The 16,532-nt window shown below is 43.9% G+C and overlaps 1 protein-coding gene across 1 annotated transcript in view; it reads left to right on the forward strand.

Annotated features, from left to right (window-relative positions):
- The first annotated feature begins 620 nt into the window (after positions 1–620).
- S100A7 (S100 calcium binding protein A7) overlaps positions 621–16,532 on the forward strand; it is a 73,873-nt gene continuing 57,961 nt past the window's right edge. The window contains exon 1 of the mRNA XM_065545746.2: positions 621–792. The gene's annotated coding sequence lies outside the window, so the exon portion shown is untranslated. The remainder of the gene's footprint in view (positions 793–16,532) is intronic.

Genomic DNA, 16,532 nt, shown 5'->3' on the forward strand with positions numbered 1-16,532 from the left:
AAGATGACTAATTGAATTACTGTCCATCGTCTGCATTAGTGTTTTCAGGCAGGAGGGAAGAGGGTAAGGAGGGTAAATGCTGTTTCCGGATGATGCCACATCATTCAGCCTCTCTAGGCCTAGTCCGAGCTGGGCAAGTCCACCTCTAGCTCCTGGGGAAGAGATCTTGACTTTAGATGGAGACCACATCCTTCCGTCCCTCTCACCTCCCCCTCTTCCCTTGGGGGTCCAACTTTGTGGAATTAAGTTGTCTTCTGAATCCACTGGGTGGGGATTGGTAAACAGCTGGGAGCCGCACCTTCTTGGAGCCCCTCCTTCTCTATTGCCTCCCCTGTCCTGCAGGGAGAAGTCGCGCTGTTGGCTGCAAGAGACCGGGGACCGAATTCCCCCTCTGCACAGCCGTGCCCAAGCCTTGGCTCTATTCAGCTCCCTCTGGAAAAGTACGCACTCCCCAACCCCTCCCGCGCCCCGCTAGGTTCCCGCCCTACGCCCCTTTCCTCCCCCTTTCTTCCAGTTCCTCGCCGCCTATCTTCCAGTGGCGGACAACTTGGGGCTCGGAGCGAGCGCCCTCCTGTGAGCAGAGAGCAGCAGGCAGCGGGGACAGTCGGGTTGGTTTTCTTGAGCCTCTGGCAGGGGCCTGCCGTAGGTCTGTGGCCTGGCAGTCACCGAGTCCTTAGAAGAGGAAGACAGAATAGGGCGCCCCGGGAACGTCAGGGTAGGTGATCCTTTGGCTCCCGGCAATCAGCCCTAGAATTAAGCAACTTAGCTTCACAATCGACACACCTACCACAAGTAAGTCCATGAGGGAAAGGCAGTCCCTTTGTAAAGACAAATGGAATCTGAACCTGAACCCTGCGCCTCCCCTCCCCCACCTGCAACTCTTCTGCAAGGCTGGAAGACCTTCGTACAAATAAATGCTGCCTGCGGAGAGGGAAGAGGAAGCCCGCTGCTGCGGGGAGGGGATGCTCAGGCAAGGCAGTCCGCCGGGCGTTCCTGGGGAGCTCTGGTGGGTGGGCAGGCCACCGGTGCAGGGGAATCAACACAGGTGCACGGTCCACCTGCTAAGTAAACAGGCGTGTCCTTTCGCTTCTGCTTCTCCACAGTGGTGGAGGGGAACGGGAACATGGATTTCAAGAATAAGACAAAAAACAAAACAAACAGCAAATCTTTAGGGGTATAATTTTTAAGTTTTTTTTTTTTTTTTGGCAGGGGAGGGGAGGGAAGCAGTATTTACAATGGCATATGGTAGGTGCAGCAGTCAAATGGTGGAATTGGGTGTGGAGAGGTGCACAGACTGGACATTTTATTGCTCCAACCAACTTAAAGTTGGAATTGAATCCTTTTAGCTCACTGTTGAGTATGGTGTGGGCTTATAGGATGGGGAAAAGTTAGGATGTGAGCTGAGGGCTTCGTGAGAGGTCACTTTACTTTTCTGAAGGTTGAGCAGTGGGAGTGGCTCTACATCTCTCCACTTCCTTCAGCTGAGGTCAGCCCATTACTGACATTAATCCTACAATCTAACCACCCTAACGCCGGTGAAGCTGCAACAGCAGCACCACAGACCATCTCTGTAAGCTGGGGCGGGCCCCAGGTAAGGGGGTTTAGGACTGAGTTACAGGAAGTGGCTCTCTGTTTTTTGCCAAGCAAATAGGAAATTGTCAAGAATAATGCCACCATCTTTGTATAAGACCACACTTGTATAGCAACTTCGTTTTCATGAGGTGCCTGTCATAGCCATTGCGTCTGGTCATCTTCAGAAGATTTATGTATAGTATGTATTATTTTATTTTAATAGAGACTGTTTCTCTCTGTTGCCCAGGATAGAGTGCATAGCTCACTGCAGCCTCCAATTCCTGGGCTCCAGTGTTCCTCTCACCTCAGCCTCCCGAGTAGCTAGGACTACAGGTGTGCACCAACATGTCTAGCTAATTTATTTTTTGTAGAGATGAGGTCTTGCTGTTTTGCTCAAGCTGGGCTTGAATTCCTGACCTCAAGTGATCCTCCCTACTTGGCCTCCCAAAGTGCTGGGATTAAGGTGTGAGCCATGTGAGCCAATGTGCTCAGCTTGTATAGTATATATTATTAACCCCACTGGACAAGTGAGAAGAGTGAGCTACAGGGAAGCCATTGCCTCTACCCAGGTCAGACTGTAAGTTAAGAGGGAACTGTGAGCAGAGCTGAGTTCTCCTGATTCCAGGCCAGCTCGTTAGTGCCTGTCTCATGATATTCTTTAACCATTTCTTCCTTATCTTTTTCTCTTAAATGTTTTAATTAGATATTGGGAATATATAAAACTGTTTATAGACTACATCTAAGATACAAGAACAATGACACAAAACCCACCCAGTTTAACAAGTGAAAGTTACCATTACCTTCTAATTCCCTAACTTGTCTTCCCTATCCCATTTTCTTCCCTCTCAGTGGAACTGCTATCTGGTAATACTATTTGTCATTTCCTTTCTTAATAATTTTTACTACACGTATTTTCATCTCCAAACAATATATGGGTTTACATTATTGTGAGTTTTATGTAAATGGAATAATATAATGTGCATTGTTCTGTTATTGGCTGTTTTTCACTCAACATTATGTTTGAGATTTATCCAAGTTGCTCTAGTTTGCTAGATTTCACTGCTATGCAAGAGTTCATCATATGACTACATTATTTATCCTGGCCATTGCTGATTATCATTTTGGGTTATTTCTATTTTTCCCATTACAAACAGTGCTTCTGTGACCATTTCTGTAGATATCTCCCAGGATTCGTGCCAGAGGTTCGTACCTATGTGTGGAATTGCTGGAGGTTTGTACCTATGTGTGGAGTTGCTGGTGTGTAGAGTACTCACACTTTCAGTTCTACTAGAAAATGCCACCTTGTTTTTCAAAGTTATTGTATTAATTTGCACTCATACCAGCTTTGCATGTTCCATTTACTCCATATCCTTATTTTTTGTTGGGCTAATTTTTTTTGGTGCCTAGTATGAAATATTAACCGATTTTTAAAATTTGTATTTCCCGGATTACTGATGATTCTGAGCACTTTTTTTTTTTTAAGTAAAGATAGGGTTTCACTGTGTTTGCCAGGATAGTCTCAATCTCCCGACCTCATGATTCGCCTGCCTTGGCCTCCCAAAGTGCTGGGATTATAGGCATGAGCCATATATTTATTGGCCGTAAGTTTCTGGTCAAGATTTTTTCTCTTGTCCTTATATATGTTGCAATTGTCATCTAGTTTGTGGCTTGTTTTTTTACTCTCTTTAAGGATTGAAAATTAGGAAGGTATTAATTTACTTTTTCCTTTTTTTTTTGAGACAGGGTCTTGCTCTGTTTCCCATGCTGGAGTACAGTGGTGTAATCTTGGCTCACTGCAACTTCCACCTCCCAGGGTCAAGCAATCCTCCCACCTCAGCCTCCTGAGTTGCTGGGACTATAGGTGTGTGTCACCATGCCTGCCTAATTTTTTTGTAGCGATGAGGTCTCACTATGTTGCCCAGGCTGGTCTCAAAATCCTGGGCTCAAGTGATGCTCACACCTCAACCTCCCAAAGTGTTGGGCTTGCAGGTGTGAGCCACCCTGCCTCATCTAGATTTTTAAAATATCTTTGAATAACATGTTATCATTTTCAGCATGCATGTACTTAATTGTACAATTTATTGACATTGTTGCAAATGCCATATTTTTTTGTTTATGGAAAGGCCAACCTCTGTAACATTTTTTTAAATATTTTATTTTTAATTATTATTATTTTTAAAAAGAGATGAGATCTCACTGTGTTGTCCAGGCTAGTCTTGAACTCTTGGGCTCAAGCAATCCTTTCACCTCAGCCTCCCAAAGTGCTGGGATTACAGGCATGAGCCACCATGCCTGGCTTATAAAATATTTAAAGAGATTTATTCTGAGCCACATGTGAAGACCATGACCCATGACACAAGTTTAGGAGGTCCTGAGACCATGTGACCAAGGTGGTTGGGTTATAGCTTGATTTTATACATTTTAGGGTGACAGAAGTTACAGGCAGACATCAACACATTAAGGTATACACTGATTTGGTCTGGAAAGATAGGACATCTCAAAGTGAAGACTTACAGGTCATACGTGAATTCAAAGAATTTCTGATTGGCAATTGATTGAAAAAGTTAAATTATTACCTGAAGACCTGGAATCAATAGAAAGGAGGGTCTGGGTTAAGATAAAGGATTGTGGAGACCAAAGTTCTTATTATGTAGATGAAGTTTCATAGGTGGCCACCCTTAGAGACACTAGATGGCAAATATTTCCTATTCAGATGTTTAAAAGATGCTAGACTCTCAGCTAATCTCTTCTATGTTTTTCATGTGCAACATGATTTTTTATTGATGCCTAATAGTTGTACATATTTATGGGGTACATGTGGTATTTTGAAACAAGTACACAATATGTAATGATCAAATCAGAGTAATTAGGTATCCATCACCTCAAGCATTTACCATTTCTTTGTGTTGGGAACATTCCATATCTTTTTTTCTAGCTGTTTTGAAATTTGTTATAAATTCTTGTTAACTAAAGTTCCCTTGCTGTATTATGGAACACTGGAACTGACTCCTTCTGTTTAACTGTATCTTTGTACCTATTAACCAACTTCTCTTCGTCCTCCCCTCTCCTCTACCCTTCCCAGTGTGTGGGAATCACCATCCTACTCTCTGCCTTTATGAGATTTACTTTTTTAGCTCGCAGATATGAGGGAGAACATTTGATGTTTGTATTTCTGTATCATGCTGCAAGTGAGATGACTTCATTCTTTTTTTGTGAATGACTAGTATCCCATCGTGTATATATACTGCATTTCCTTTATTCATTCATCCATTAATGGACACTTAGGCTGATTCCATATCTTGACTATTGTAAATAGTGCTGTAATAAACATGAGGATGTAGATATCCCTTTGATATACTGATTTTCTTTCCTTTTGATATGTTACCAGCAGTGGGATTGCTGAGTCGTATGACAGATCTATTTTCACTTTATTGAGGAACCTCCATACTGTTCTCCATTGTGGCTGTACTAATTTACATTCCCACCAAGAATAGACTCGTGTTCTCCCTTCTGCACATCCTTGCCAGCATCTGTTATTTTCCGTCCTTTTGATAATAGACAATTTGTTGATACCCCATTTTAACTGAGATGAGATATCTCATTATTGTTTAGATTTGCATTTTTCTGATGATTAGTGATGCTGAACATTTTTTCATATACTTCTTGGCCATTTGTATGTCTTTAAAAATTTTTAAACAATTTTATTGAGGTATATATTTTTAATATATATATAATATATGAAATTTTTTTTTTTAGATGGATTCTCATTTTGTCACCCAGGCTGCAGTGCAGTGGCCTGATCACAGCTCATTGCAACCTCCAACCTGCTGGGTTCAAGTGATTTTCCTGCCTCAGCTTCCCAGGTAGCTGGGATTACAGGTGCCCGTCACCATCCCTGGCTAATTTTTGTATTTTTAGTAGAGACAGGGTTTCGCCATGTTGGCCAGGCTGGTCTTAAATTCCTGACTTCAAGTGATCTGCCTGCCTCGGCCTCCCAAAGTGTTGGGATTACAGGCGTGAGCCTTTTAGCCACTGCATGGTGTAGTGGCAGCACCCTACCACCCTTGTTTATTTCCCATTAGGGGGAGCCTTAGCACCCTAGGCCTACATGGTTTGGGACAAATTTTTCCCCCTTCACAACTCACCAGTTAAGGTGAGATCTTTTCAGCTGGAGAAGAGAGCCCCTTTAGCTCACGGCCATCAGGGGTTAAGATTCCTTCCCAGGAGCCCTTTGGCTTCCAGGGCAGTCCTGTTTCCACTGGCTGAGCTTGTGGCAGAGGGGCCGAGCCATACAGGGCTTTTTCCCATTTATTTTATTGGGGCACTTGGTCTTTTATCGACCTGGCCTTCTGCACCGATGGCAATTACTTGGACGAGTGCTTTTAAGGTGAAACATGGAGGGGGCTGAGGGCTTGTGAAGCAGCCAGCAGTTGAGTCTGCCTCTTGTCTCTGCATTTTTCTTTCTCTTTTTAGTCCTGTTGTCCTTATTCTGCTCTCAATTATAAAAGACTGAAGAGGTTAATTTGAGGATTTCCTGCATAGCGGCCATGCTGTATTACACAAGAAAACCCAGATGTTTCTTTTTTGAGAGTTTGGGGGTTGAATTTGCCCCAATACTTTAGGATGCAGCCTAGAGGTGAGTCTGAAGGAGCAAATGGGGTTTGTCCCATGGTGGGCCTGGGAAACATGTGCTTGGGGGCAGGACTCTTTGGGGGGCATACACGTTCTCTCAGGGTGTCCCGCCGAGATGAAAAAGGGTTCCACTGTGTCTGCTGAGGGACTTGGGGGCGTACTTTCTAAAGGGGCGTCCCACCTATTAGAAAAGGCTGCTTGGCTGCTTCCTTGTACCTGCATTGGCCATCCCATATAAGGCCAATCCAGGTACAAGGAAAACAGGTGAAGGGAGAGCTCTGCCTGTGCTAGCCCAGCAGAGGGGGCAGGTAGGGGAACACTCATTGTCCCAAGGCTGTCTGAGATCACCTGATTTAGCAACATCTGGGACAGGATGCCTGGCTGACTCCACAGGAGAATTTAGAGTAAGAAAGAGAGGGTCTGAGTCACCCAAAGCGTGTGTGAATTTGCTCTGAACGAGCTTCCATGGCCAGTTGCATCACACATAGGTATTAGGAACTTCCAACCAGAAAATACAGGAGAGAGCCTTCTTCCCTTCTGGGCAAGGTGGCCAGCCCCATTCACCCTCTGGCCTTCAGGCAACACTGGAGAGTGGCCCCGGCTAGTTGCCATCAATTGCCAGAGGGATACTAGAAGCCAGCTGTTGGAGAGACCAAAAAGATAACATAAACTTAGGCCTCTCACCGTAAGACACTTCCACATGGACACCATTTAGTTCCACCAAAGTGTGGCTCCAGCCGGAGACCTATAGTTGTTTTCATGCTTAGATGCTGTCCACCAAAGGTCCCCAGTTGGGAAAGAGAAAGAGGGAAGAGCATTCCCCATAAAGAGAAAGAGTCCCCCTACGGGCAATTAAAATGTCACAGATGAGCAACAACTCTCTGGGGCTGGTATTGTGTAGACAGCAAAATAATTTACCAAGATGGTTGTATGAAAAGAAAGGCAGATTTGTTACAGAAGTATGAATATGTTGTAAAAGAACCACCAGCAGAGTCAGCAAGAGAGGAGCTGACTGCAAGGAAACAAAGGCTTGCTGGGGATTTTATAGGATAGCTCTTTGCTGTGTACTGATGGTTACATCGGCACAGCGGTACTGACAATGCCAAGGTTGCAGTGAGCTAACTTCCAATTTCTATCAGCTGAGGGTCTGGTGATAGTTGTGATAGAGGCAGGAGACAGCCAAATGTCTAGGCAGATAGGGAAGGGTCCTTGGAGAACTTCCAACCTGACCAGGTTATTGTGCACAGGGGCTTGCCTAAACATGTGCATGACGAAAAAATCCATCCCTTAACACATGCACAGTAAGGGAAATAAATCAGTGTGGAGTGGCTCAGACTAAGGGCCCGCATGCACACTGAAAGGTTGGGGTGGAGCCACCGGGAATTCATACCTTATGCAAGGGAAGGAGGCTGACTCTTCAGCGCGTATGTGGGAGCCCTGGTATTCAATTGTGAGGTGGAAACCTGTTTGCAGGACCCCTCTATTTGCTGAGAGCTTTCCTTTTGCTCAATAAATTTCACCCTCCTCATCCTTCAATGTGTCCATATGGCTAATGTTTCTTGGTTGTAACACAAGAACCTGGATTTAGCTGAATTAAGAAGCAAAATCCTGTATCAGTTGGGCACAGGAAGATGGTGAGTTATTTGTACATGAGGGCTATGAGTCCCGGATCATGAAGAAAGGCCCACTTAGAGCTTGTCTGTTTTCTCTTTTTGCTTTCCACTGGTCCCACCAGCCTGACTCCTTTTTCCTATTTGGACTCCACACCTCTGACAGCGCCATCCTTCTATCCCTTGTGCACAATGACCTGGGCAGGTTGAAGGAGATTTGGAACTGCTGCCTGCTGGAAAACAATGGCAGAGGTAGCTGCAGACCAACTTATTAACCTCCTGCCCAGCAAGGAGTAATAGGATCAGGGACCTGCTTAAAAAAGCAATCTGGCTACGTTTTGTAGAGCAGCTGTGGTATGCTGCAGGTCCGCTCCAGCCCCCAGTTGCCTCAGACTCCTCAAAGCCCAGTGGCTAAAGCAGCCAAACAGCAAAGATGGTGGCTTATCTCTTCCTCTGTGAGGTCCATCCAGGGAGGTTTGAAACCTCTTTTGGCTGGAAAACACTGCTCGGGGTTACTGGAGGTCCACATAAATAAGCAGTCTGGTCGCCTCTCTGTAGAACTGCTGTGCTGTGCTGGGGGAAGAAAAATCTCAGAAAACCAAGAATAGGGAGAACTAACTTCCTTCCTTCCTTCCTTCCTTCCTTCCTTCCTTCCTTCCTTCCTTCCTTCCTTCCTTCCTTTCTTCCTTCCTTCCTTCCTTCCCTTCTCTCCTTCTTTCCTCCTCCTCCTCCTCCTCCTTCTCCTCCTCCTCCTTCTCCTCCTCCTCCTCCTCCTCCTCCTCCTCCTCCTCCTCCTCCTTCTCCAATAGAGACGAGATTTTGCCATGTTGCCCAGGCTGATCTCTCTCTCTCTTTTTGAGATGGAGTCTTACTCTGTCCCCAGACTGGAGTGCAGTGGCACGATCTCTGCTCACTGCAGCCTCCACCTCCCAGGTTTGAGCTTCTCCTACTTCAGCCTCCTGAGTAGCTGAGATTACAGGCATGCGCCACCACACCTGGCTAATTTATCTATTTTTGGTAGAGATGGGGTTTCGCCATGTTGGCCACACTGGTCTAGAACTCCTGACCTCAGGTGATCCTCCCGCCTCAGCCTCCCAAAGTGCTGGAATTACAGGTGTGAGTCACCATGCCTGGCCCGATTCATTTATTTTTAGACTTTTGTCTTTTCTAATATATAACTTTAAGACTATACACTTCATCTAAGTACTATTTTAGTTACCCAATAAGTTTTATATTGTCTTATAAATGTACATAATATGCAACCAGCTAGAGTTACTAAACTATATATATATATATATATATATATATATATATTTTTTTTTTTCTTCTTCTTCTTTTTTTGAGACAGAGTCTCGCTTTGTCACCCAGGCTAGAGTGCAGTGTCATGATCTTGGCTCACTGCAACTGCCTTCTCCTGGGTTCAAGCTATTCTCTAGTCTCAGCCTCCCGAGTAGCTGGGACTACAGGCATGCACCACTACGCCCAGCTAATTTTTGTATTTTTAGTAGAGACGGGGTTTTGCCATGTTGGTCAGGCTGGTCTTGAACTCCTGACTTTAGGTGATCCACCTGCCTTGGCCTCCCAAAGTGCTGGGATTACAGGTGTGAGCCACCAGGCCCAGCCTAAACAATATATATATATATAGGTTAGTTCTACACGTGCTATATTAACCAGATTTTATTTGGTTATATTTACATGATATATATTTTTTCATTCTTCTCCTTTCAATCTTTTGTATTCTTTTGCTTTAGATTTGTTTTTATGTAAATAGCACATACGGATTTAAAAAACCTGACCAGATGATTTCTTTTTTTTAAACTGGAATAATTAATTCATTCATATGTATTTATGTTACTGATACGTTTGTTCTTATTCCTACCATCTATTTTGTGTTCTTGGTTTCTTTTTCTTTCTTTTTTTTTTGAGACAGGGTCTTGCTCTGTTGCCCAGACCGGAGTGCAGTGGTGCGATCTTGGCTCACTGCAACCTCCACCTCCCGGGTTCGAGTGATTCTCCCACCTCAGCCTCCCGAGTAGCTGGGATTACAGGCATCTGCCACCATACCCTGCTAATTTTTGTACTTTTAGTAGAGACGGGGTTTCACTATGTTGGCCAGCTGGTCTTGAATTCCTGACCTCAAGGGATCTGCCCGCCTCGGCCTCCCGAAGGGCTGGGATTACAGGTGTGAACCACCTTACCTGACTGAGTTTTCCACATTTTTAAGGTTTCCTTTTCTTATCTTTATTGATTGATCAAAGTGTAGTTTTTCAAATTTTCATTATGATTTCTTATCTTCCCATGAATATTTCTTAGAAGTGTATTTTTAAACTTTCACACATGTGCCTTTTTCCTAGTTATCCTTTTGTTACTGAGTTTTAATTATATTGTGTTTTGATAGCAGGGGATTTATTGTATAATTTTAAGAAATGTGTTCAGACTTCTCTGTTTTGCTCTAGCATGTAGTCAATTTTCATAAAAGTTGTATGGGTGCTTCAGAAGAATGCGTATTCTGTAGTCGTGTTTTCTTTTTTCTTATTGAGGTTCTTTTTTTTCTGCTTGATCTCTCAATTACTGAAAGAAACATGTTGAAATATCCCACTAAGATTGTGATTTTATAAATTTCTTTTAGTAATTCTATCATTTTAAAATATGTTTTGAGGCTATAATAATAGATACAAACAAGTTCAGAATTGTTATGTCTTCTGAAATGTTTGTAGTAATAGGTAGTGATTATTTTTCTCTAATAATGCTCTGTATATGTTTTATATACGTGTGTGTGTGTGTGTGTGTGTGTGTGTGTGTGTGTATATATATATATATATATATATATATATGTATTTTTTTTTTTTTTTTTGAGACAGGGTTTCACTCTGTTGCCCAAGCCGGAGTGCAGTGGTGTGATCTCAGCTCACTGCAACCTCCACCTCCCGGATTCAAGCGATTCTCCTGCCTCAGCCTCCCCAGTACCTGGGAGTACAGGCTCCCACCACCGTGCCTGGCTAATTTTTGTATTTTCAGTAGAGATGGGGTTTCTTCATGTTGGCCAGGCTGATCTTGAACTCCAGACCTTAGCTGATCCACCTGCCTTGGCCTCCCAAAGTGCTGGGATTACAGACTGTGAGCCACTGCACCCAGCCTAGGTGAGGCTTTTTAAAATCTCAGCTTTATGCAGGGGTGAAGGGATAACAATAAACTTCCTGCCTAGAGATCTTGGGCTTTGTCTTCTGTTTTATCACCCTGGGAGGCTATGACAATAAAAACTCAATTTACCAAGATTGGCAAATGCTTTCAAGGCAAAACCCAATTTCAAAGCTATTCTAATTTTCCTGGATTTCTGTTTTTATTAGATTTGGCCTCTGAATATTTCTTACTAAATTGTTTCGCTGATGCACTTTTAAAAGGTTTTCGTATTTTATGTGGCATTTTGAGATGTTTCTAGTTGGCCAAGGTACCTATCCTGTCATTATTTATTGTCTTATTCAATACATGTGTACTCAGAGAGTGCCTTCTTTTTTTTTTTTTTTTTTTTTTTTGAGACGGAGTCTTGCTGTGTCGCCCAGGCTGGAGTGCAGTGGCCGGATCTCAGCTCATTGCAAGCTCCGCCTCCCGGGTTTTTACGCCATTCTCCTGCCTCAGCCTCCCGAGTAGCTGGGACTACAGGCGCCCACCACCTCGCCCGGCTAGTTTTTTGTATTTTTTAGTAGAGACGGGGTTTCACCGTGTTAGCCAGGATGGTCTCGAACTCCTGACGTCGTGATCCGCCCGTCTCGGCCTCCCAAAGTGCTGGGATTACAGGCTTGAGCCACCGCGCCCGGCCTCAGAGAGTGCCTTCTGTGTGGCAGGAGCTATCCTTATTGCTGGGGCTGCCATGATGGTTGAGATCCATGCTCTGCCTTGAGGGAACTGCCTGCCCACAGCAATTCAGGAGTCATTTCAGTTTACTTAAGATACTTGGTTTTAATGGATTTAGTAGCTGCGATAAGGTATCTCACAGAAATACATAGCCCGACTGCTTTGTTCAGGAGTGAAGCTGTGGAATTGAAGAAGTCTGATATACCAGAGCTGGGTGGGATGTTAGAGATGGTCTAGTCCATAGGGTTAAGGCTGTGCTCCGTGGAGTTACCCTAGGCAGAGCTGCTGAGAACAGCCCTCCAATCTGTGTCCTGCACTAAAAGCTCCTGCTAGGGGAATCGGTGGGGGCTGAAATTCAGCCTGTGCTGAGCTTTCTAAGCCACCACCTTGGTGCCTGGCTACCTCTGCCTGGAGGATGAGACACCTTTTTCTCATTTGTACAAAGGCAGAACGTAGATTAACAGGCCCAGGGATGTTATTTAGCTAAGAGAGTAAGGGGGATGCCTGTGGCCAGGGCTCTGGGATCTCTTCCTAGACTCTTTTGGCTTGGACACTCACTTTTACCTATTATATGTGTGGTTTCTTCAGTGAGAGGAATATATCTTGGACCCCAAAATCACTAAGCTAAAAGGAAAAATTAAGCTAGGAACTGCTCAGGGCAAACCTGCCTCCCATTCTGCTCAAAGTCACCCCTCTGCTCAATGAGATAAATGCATATCTGATTGCCTCCTTTGGAGAGGCTAATCAGAAACTCAAAAGAATGCAACCTTTGTCTCTTATCTACCTGTGACCTGGAAGCCCCCTTCTCGCTTCAAGCTGTCCCACCTTTCCAGACCTAACCAATGTTCATTTTAAATATATTGACTGATGTCTCATGTCTCCCTAAAATGTGTAAAACCAAGCTATGCACTGACCACCTTGGGCACATGTCATCAGGGCCTGTCATGAGGCTGTGTCCTCAATCTTAGCAAAATAAACTTTCTCTCTCTCTTTCTTTCTTTCTTTCTTTCTTTCTTTCTTTCTTTCTTTCTTTCTTTCTTTCTTTCTTTCTTTCTTTCTTTCTTTCTTTCTTTCTTTCTTTCTCTTTCTTTCTTTCTTTCTTTCTTTCTTTCTTTCTTTCTTTCTTTCTTTCTTTCTTTCTTTCTTTCTTCTTTCTCTCTCTCTCTCTTAGTTTCTTTCTTTCTCTCTCTTTCTTAGTTTCTTTCTTTCTCTTTTTTCTCAGGCTGGAGTGCAGTGGCGCGATCTCTGCTTACTGCAACCTCCGCCTCCCAGGTTTAAGCAATTCTCCTGTCTCAGCTTCCTGAGTAGCTGGGATTACAGGTGTGTGCCACCATGCCTGGCTAAGTTTTGTATTTTTAGTAGAGACGGGGTTTCATCATGTTGGTCAGGCTGGTCTCAAACTGCTGACCTCGTGTTCTGCCCCCCTTAGCCTCCCAAAGTGCTGGGATTACAGGCGTGAGCCACTGCGCCTGGCACTGGCAAAATAAACTTTCTAAATTAACTGAGACCTGTCTCAAATTTTGGAGGTTCACACTTCCAAAAACTTATTTTAAAAACTAATACAAGGTTTTTGATGCTTTTAAAAAGATCAATAATAATATGGCTTCTCCTTCATCCATCTAGCATCAGTGCTGGAATCCCAAAGAGGGAAAGTAATTTGGTGGCTTAATTCAGTGAGGATCACAGATAGTCGAAGGAATCTAGCTATGGGTTGCGGGGATGATGAGGAGAGTAGTCCAGCCTGGCAGGGAGATGGGGAGGCGTCGGTATTCTGGCTGGAGATGCAGCTCAGGGTAAAGTGGAGGAGGAGGTGAAAGGGGTCTCCAGACATCATCCTGTAGGCCAGTGGCTTCCTTCCAACTTGTCTATTGATGGTTTATTTTTTTTTCTTTGAGATGTGGTCTTTCTCTGTTGCCCAGACTGGAGTGCAGTGATGCTATCATGTGTCACTGCAACCTCAAGTTCCTGGATCAAACGATCCTCCTGCCTCAGCTTCCCGAGTAGCTGGGACTACAAGTGTGTGCTGCCACACTCAGTTAATTTTTAAAATTTTTTGTTAAAACTAAGTTTCACTATGTTGCCTGGGCTACAGAATTTCACTAGGTTGCCTGGGCTGGTCTCAAACTCCTCGCCTCAAACAATCAGCCTGCTTCTGCCTCCCAAAGTGCTGGGATTGCAGGTGTGAGCCACCGTGCCTGGCCCGATGCTTCTTTTTGTCTATTTATTTTTCTCAACGAAAATACTTCCCCCTCTTATTATATCAATAAACTTAATGATGGTAAAGAATTCGAAAAATGTTTTAAAATGTAAAGAAAAAGAAGTCACCTGAAGTCCTATCTCCATGAAATAACGATTGGTTTGATTATATCCTCGTATGCATCTATTTTTAGATATATGATTTTTCATATATGGGATCATATAATACATGGTGATTTATGGGTGATATTTAAATTTATTTTTATTTTTTATTGTGGTAAAAGACTTATCACATAAAATGTACCATCTTAACCATCTCTAAGTGTACAGTTCAGCGATGTTAAGTACATTCACAGTGTTGTGCAACACAGCCTCCAGAACTCTTTTCATCTTAAGGAACTGAAACTCTACCCCCATGAAACAATAGCACCTCATTTCCCCCTCTCTCCAGCCCCCGGCCACCACCATTCCACTTCTTGTCTCTATGAACTTGGCTGCATTAGATACCTCATATAAGTGGAATCATACAGTATTTATCTTTTTCTCCTCAAGGCTCATCCATATTGTAGCATGTGACAGGGTTTCAGGGTTTCCTTCCTTTTGAAGGCAGTGATATTTTTAGAGGGCACTGTTTCTTTTTATCTTTTCTTCTTTCTTTCTTTCTTTTTTTTTTTTTTTGAGATAGTCTTGCTCTGTCGCCCAGGCTGCAATGCAGTGGCATGATCTTGGCTCACTGCAACCTCTGCCTCCTGGGTTCAAGTGATTCTCCTGCCCCAGCCTTCCGAATAACTGAGATTATGGGCGCCCACCACCAGGCCCAGCTAATTTTTGTATTTTTGGTAGAGATGGAGTTTTACCATGTTGGCCAGGCTGGTCTCAAACTCCTGGCCTCAGACAATCAGCCTGCCTCAGCCTTCCAAAATGCGGGGATTACGGGCGTGAGTCATCCACCTGGCCCTTTTGAAGTGTAAATCCCTAGGGAGATAGTACTCTATCTAGTCTTCCAGGCACCGGCTTAACCTGGGGATTTACAGGTGGTGAGCATTTAATCTCTCTTCTGGAGATAAGAGAAGTTTTACCATCCTTTTGGATCATGCAGTTAACTACACAAAGGGCTATAAATCTTAATTCTCAAGGTATGTGAAGAATTTTGGGAGGTCAGGTAGGGCTTTTACTGGAGCATTGAGAATTCACTGAAATGGACTGTTTTATTTCCCTACACTCAAATAACCAACGTTAATAGATTATAACACATTCTTTCATAGCTTTCTTTATGATCATGTCACTATACATAAATTTAGTTTCACATATAAGAGTTTTTTTCTTTGTTTTGTTTTTTTGTTTTTTGTTGTTTTTTGTTGTTTGTTTTTTGGTTTTGAGACAAGGTTTCACTCTGTTGCCCAGGCTGGAGTGCAGTGGCGTGATCTCAGTTCACTGCAACCTCCGCCTCCCAGGTTCAAGCAATTCTCCTGCCTCAGCCCCCGAGTAGCTGGGATTACAGGTGCCCACCACCACACCCAGCTAATTTTTGTGTTTTTTGTAGAGACAGGGTTTCACCATGTTGGCCAGGCTGGTCTTGAATTCCTGATCTCAGGTGATCCGCCCACCTTGGCCTCCCAAAGTGCTGGGATTACAGGTGTGAGCCACCGCACCCGGCCTAAGAGGTATTTTTATATAATGTAAATTGCATTATAAAAATGGGATAATGATGTATGCTTTCTGCCTTTTATTTCTTCTTTGTTTATCATGAACATTTCTTCAAGTCAACTGATAGAGATAGATCTAAATCATTCTTTTTATTTATTTATTTATTTATTTTATTATTATTATTTTTTTTAGACAGAGTCTCGCTCTGTCACCCAGGCTGGAGTGCAGTGGTGCAATCTCGGCTCACTGCAAACTCCGTCCCCCAGGTTCACACCATTCTCCTGCCTCAGCCTCCCATGTAGCTGGAACTACAGGCGCCCACCACCACGCCCGGCTAATTTTTTTTGTACTTTTTTTGGTAGAGACGGGGTTTTACGGTGTTAGCCAGGATGGTCTCCATCTCCTGACCTCATGATCCGCCCGTGGCCTCCCAAAGTGCTGGGATTACAGGAGTGAGCCACAGCGCCTGGCCTGATGCTTTTATTTCTATGGCAGATTCCCAGGAGTGAAACTGCTGGGTTGCAGGGCATATGTATATTTAATTTAAATAGCTATTGCTACATTGTTTTCCAAAACAGCAATAGCAATTCACACTTCACATTAGTAGTAAATGAGAGCAGCCTTTCCCGGCATCCCTAACGGCCTTAGGCACTATCACTTTAGTTTTGGCCCCATTAATAATAGGATACTAGTAGGAACTTCGAGAGCTCTAGTGGATCTTCAGAGGCAACTTAAGGGCTTCCTCATGAGGGAGTGGTGGCTCACGTGGGTGAGACTCCTGGTCCCTTACCCCATTTCTGCCAGAGCCCTGTATTTTTCATATATCAGGCTTTCTCATAAGGTTTTATTTTAAAGAAGGGTTCTAGGAATAAAGGGATGTTTGAAAGCCTCATCTCTAAGCAGTGAAGTGGTGAAGGTTGAACAGAGTGATGATATGATGAAAACCTGGACTTTAAGGAGACCTGGAGCCTGGAGAAGGGGTCCTGGAGTGGAGACAGAGCACCCCGCCGGGAGGCTGGTGCC

This window comes from Macaca fascicularis, chromosome 1, assembly GCF_037993035.2.
Source record: "Macaca fascicularis isolate 582-1 chromosome 1, T2T-MFA8v1.1".
Classification (NCBI taxonomy): Eukaryota; Metazoa; Chordata; class Mammalia; order Primates; family Cercopithecidae; genus Macaca; species Macaca fascicularis.